Here is a 5,613-nt window from a genome sequence, read left to right on the forward strand (position 1 = left end):
ACAGGTGGGCTGCTGTCTGTATGGGGAGCGTTTGGTTCTGGGGCAAACGCTTGCTTAGCCTGGCCTCGTAAGGAAGCGAACGATTTGGTTCAACAGCGAGCTTGCCTCGTTACCAACTGAGCGAGCGATCCAATTTGGCACGCCTCCGTCGGCAATAGACTGAAAAAATCCTTCCTGACGTGATTTCCCCGACACAAAGTGCTTTTGTACCAGGCAGGTTAATAACTGATAATGTGTTGGTTGCTTATGAATGCTTTCATTCCATTAAAAAGCGAACACATGGCTCAAATGGTGTCTGTGCTGTTAAGTTGGACGTGCTAAAAGCATACGACAGAGTAGAATGGGAGTGTGTCTCCTCTGTAAGCTACCAAATCAGATTTAATGACACGGAAACAGAGGAGTTTTTACCAGCCAGAGGCCTTCGACAGGGCGATCCTTTGTCCTCATACCTCTTTTTGATATGTTCTGAAGGCCTATCAAGTCTGCTAGCTCATGAGGAAGAAATTGGTGGAATTGAAGAATGCAAACACGTTGAAAAGGATTCTCGACATGTATTGTGTTAGTTCAGGGCAGCGTGTAAGTACCCCAAAATCCAGTATATTTTTTAGTCCTAATACCAGAGTAAATGACAGGAAGAGTGTTTGTGGAATGTTGGACATATTAACTGAAGTTCTGTCAGATAAGTATCTAGGTTTACCAACTATGGTTGGGGTTGATCGTAGTGACTGTTTTCAGCACCTAGTTGACAGAGTGTGCCAGAGAATGAAGGGATGGAAAGAAAAGACTTTATCAATGTAAGGTAAAGAGATTCTCCTGAAATCTGTGGTGAGAGCAATTCCATCCTATGCTATGTCTGTGTTTAAGTTACCGAAAGGGATATGTAAATCAATCACTAATGAAATATCAAGTTTCTGGCGGGGGGATAGAGAGGAGAAAAGGAAAATGCATTGGTTCGCATGGTGGAAAATGTGTGTCCTGAAGAAGAAGGGGGGCATGGGGTTTAGAGACCTTCACAGTTTTAACCTTGCTATGTTAGCAAAACAGTGTTGACGACTTCTCCAAAATCCTGACTCTTTGTGTGCACGTGTTCTGAGTGCAAAATATTATCCTAATGGCGATATACTCAAAGCTGGTCCAAAGAAAGGCTTATCTTTTACTTGGCAAAGTATTGTTGCTGGGATACAAACTTTCAAAAGGGGTTGCATCTGGCGAGTGGGCACTGGTTCCCAGATTAACATTTGGGAGGACCCTTGGATCCCTTCTAGTGAAACCAGGAAGCTTATTACCCCTAGGGGAGGAATTATGTTAACAAAGGTGGAAGATATAATCGACCCCCACACGGGTCAGTGGAATGAGGCACTATTGCATAGTGTGTTCTCACCAGTGGATGTGCATAGAATACTTCAAATCCCCCTCCATGTTGAAACTATGGAAGATTTTATGGCATGCCATTATACGAGATCTGGAACTTTCTCAGTTCGTTCGGCATACCATGTGGAGTTCGATCATCAGCTCGGACGTCATTACGCAAGCTTGAATAGCCCAGGGAGTGCTCAGTTGAATGCAGTTTGGAAAGAATTATGGCAACTTCACCTTCCAGGGAAGATCAAACATTTTGGTTGGAAAGTATTAAAGGGGGTATTACCATGTTACGGTGTTCTTGCAGGCAGACATGTACCCTTGATCCCGCAATGCCCACTGTGCAAAATTGGTCTAGAGGATATCCAGCACTGTCTATTTACGTGTATCTGTGCATCTGAAGTGTGGACTGCTGTAGGACTATCGGAGGTGATTGAACAAGTCGCTCGGAAAGACCGATCCGACTCTATCACCCTAGATATATTGATTCGGCTGCGCACAGTGACACATACCATACCAACAACCGAATTTATTTTGGTAGCCATGTGGTTCATTTGCTGGCAAAGAAGGCAACGTACAAGTGGGGAGACAGTACATACACCGGATCAAACAACTATTTCTATTCAAGTACTTGCCACAAATTTTGTTCGTGCTCATTCACCAAACCAGCCTATACCTAGGATTGATCATGTATGGAAGAAGCCAAGTGCGGGAGTTGTAAAAATCAATGTCGATGCATCATTTCATGAGGATAACTTCACGGGAGCTTGCGGAGCTGTTGCACGAGATGACCACGGCAAATTTCTAGTGGCAGCAACTCATGTCCTACCACATGTGTCTAGTGCAGGTTCAGCTGAATTATTTGCTATTCGATCTGGTCTGTACCTAGCAGTGAAACTGGGTTGTATGAAGCTTATCATTGAGTCTGATAGTTTGACTGCGCTGGAGGCCATATTTGATCCTAATGCCTACATGGGAGTGGACGTCCCAATCATAGCAGAATGCTCCCTCATGTCAATGGATTATGCTTCTATCAATTTTGATTATTGTACTAGAGAGGCAAACTTGATAGCGGACTGTTTAGCAAAGCACTGTTTCAGCATTAGTAAATCAGAAGAGTGGGAGTGTCGGGGTTATCTCGCGGGCGTGTTCGCGAGACGACAGATGCCACAAGATGGCTTGTGGTGAGGGCAAGACTGCTTTGGAGGTCAAGGGATGGGATTGGGCAAACAACACGCGGTGATTTACCCAGGTCCGGGGCTCTCCGGAGAGATAATACCCCTACTCCTGCATGTCTGAATATATATGGAGTGACCATATCTGGCAGTACAGAGTTGCTCCTAGAGCTGTATTACGGAACGCAGCTATGGGCATCTGGCCTTAGGTATGCATGCATGTGGTATGAGTGCCAAATGCACTAGTGGCTAGCTTGTGGCCGAATGGGTGTGGCATGAGTGCATACGTGAGTATGGATGGATGGATGGATATATATAGTGTGGCTTGTTTGTGAGGTAAGCTAAGTAGGCATGGGTGTGTGCCTGAGATGTAAACTAGTGTAGCTTACTTCCCAAGCTGTGTGTAGCTTGGGAGCTAGGCTAAGTTTTGTCCCTGGGGCATTTTATAAATCAATGCCGGGGGACAAAGTACACTGTAGATGATGTTGCGCGTGACAAGTGAACAGCGTGTGCTTTATCAGCAATAATGGTTGCGGTATGGCCGTCTTGTTGGTGTCGGGTCAGATGAGACGTCATAGTTGACTTTGCGTAGCAGGCCGGCTGGAGCAGCCGGACAGGGACCCGGGCGGTCGGCCGGGTTGAGGAGTCTGGCCGGGTTGAGGGACATGGCCGGGTTGAGCAACCCGGCCAAGTGCGACCCGGATTGAGGGGCGTCGGTGGCCCCGATGTTTTTGAAGCGTCAGTCACCGTCTTGGGCCTACCCGGGGGTCATCCCCCCGTCAGTAGCCTCCGAGCCTCCGGGCAACATGGAAAAGTTGCACGGAGGGTTTTAGCGGCTGTTGATGAAGCAGCCGATGATGTCGAGGGTGCCGGGAGCGGACACGGAGTCCGCCGGCTGGAGGGCGCGGGGCCTTCCCTCACATGGACGTGGAGTCCGCCGGGTCAGTGTACGAGGAGCGGCGAGGAAATAGACAAGCTGTTGAAAAATTGGAAAGACTGCCCACTTCCGGGAAAGAAGCAAAAGGCGCCAGAGCCGGGAAAGAAGCGAAAGGCGCCAGAGCCGCTGCTGAAGGTATGGAAAACGAGGTCTGTTTTCTGGGACTTGCCGTACTGGAAGATCCACCGTGTGCCTCACAGCCTTGATGTCATGCATGTCACGAAGAACGTGTGCGAGTGTCTGCTTGGTACCCTGCTCAACATGCCAGAGAGGACCAAAGATGGGCCGAAAGCAAGGGCAGACTTGAAATCAATGGGCATCAGGCAGGAGCTTCACGCTAATGATGATGATGATGATGATGATGAGGCGTAGCAGGACACAGAAAGTCGTCGCAAAGGCAAAAAGGCCAAGAAGACCGGAAATGACTACCCTCCCGCGTGCTTCACTCTAAGTCAGGAGGAGATCGAGTAGTTTTTCACCTGCCTCCTAGGAGTAAAACTTCGTTACGGTTACGCGGGGAAGATAAGCAGATACCTAGACCCAGCGAAGCAGAAATTCAGCGGGATGAAGTCTCACAACTGTCACGTGCTGATGACGCAGATACTTCCAGTTGCAATCCATGGGATCATGGACGCGCACGTCCGTGAAACGCTATTTCGCCTATGCAACTTTTTTGACGTCATCTCTCGGAAGTCGATTGGCGTGAGGCAACTCAGAAGGCTACAGGAAGAGATCGTGGTGATACTATGCGAGCTTGAGATGTACTTCCCGCCCGCATTCTTCGACGTTATGGTGCATCTGCTGGTCCATATCATGGAGGATATCATCCAACTCGGGCCGACGTTCCTGCATAGCATGATGCCGTTCGAAAGGATGAATGGTGTCATTAAAGGATAGTTCGGAACATGTCACGTCCAGAGGGAAGTATAGCCAGGGGCTTTCTGACCGAAGAGTGCATCTCCTACTGCACGAATTATCTAGGCATCGAGAACCCCGTTGGTCTGCCCGTCAACAAGCACCTCGGCAGGCTCGCTGGATGGGGTCACCGCGAAATGCATGTCGACTTCGAGGGTCGACTCGCCGACTTTGAAAGAGCAAACCTAGTCGCGCTACAACACATAGACGTGGTCGATCCTTGGGTGGTAGAGCACAAAACCTTTATTGAGAAGACGTACAATGACCGAGGCCAACAGAGGACGGACGGAGATATACTCAAAGAGCACAACTCATGTTTCACGCGTTGGTTCAAGCAGAAGCTTCTGTTGTACCCTTTACATGAAGATTCTTCCGCGGAAGAACAACTCATATTCGCCTTGTCACAGGGCGCCGAGCACAACCTAATGACCTATGAGGCGTATGATATCAACGGATACACATTCTACACCGAGGACAAGGACATGAAGAGCGATGGTTATCAGAACTCCGGGGTAACGATGGAATCCTACACCGGTAAGGACAAGGACAGATACTACGGAAGGATCGAGGAGATCTGGGAGCTGAGCTACGCTGGAGAGAAGGTGCCGATGTTCCGTGTCAGATGGGCCAAGAGCGTCCTAAAAGAAGACCGATATTTCACCACCATGGTTATACCCGAAGCCAAATCCAAGACCGCGGGCGCAAACGTCACCGCGAAAAATGAGCCATGGGTACTGGGTTCCCAAGTGGACCAATGCTTCTTCATTACCGAACCGCCAAAGCCCAGTCGTGTTGTCGTGAGGAGAGGCAAAAGGAAGATCATCGGAATGGATGGAGTAGCCAATGAGCAAGACTTCGACAAGTACGGCGACCCGAGGATCGAACATGACGACGATGATGAAGTAGCAGCATACACCACAAGAAAAAGCAGGACCACCCTACCTAAAGGACGTCCGTTCCACAGAAGAACTCCATTTGCGAAAAAGAAGGGCAAGAAGATTGTGAACAGATAGCTAGCTAAGATCGATTGTATTTAAATCGTAGCCTTCATTTCTCGATTGTATTTCATGGGCACTTTTTGAACTATCATGAATATTTTTAAATTTCATGGACACTCGATCTCGATCCCCCTCCATCTCGATCGCTATCCCACCTCGCCAGATCCGGTCCCCCTCGCCGCCGAGCACCCCCCGGTCCACCGGCCGCCGCCGCCGACCCCCCGCACCC

This window comes from Triticum dicoccoides, chromosome 2B, assembly GCF_002162155.2.
Source record: "Triticum dicoccoides isolate Atlit2015 ecotype Zavitan chromosome 2B, WEW_v2.0, whole genome shotgun sequence".
NCBI classification, from domain to species: Eukaryota; Viridiplantae; Streptophyta; class Magnoliopsida; order Poales; family Poaceae; genus Triticum; species Triticum dicoccoides.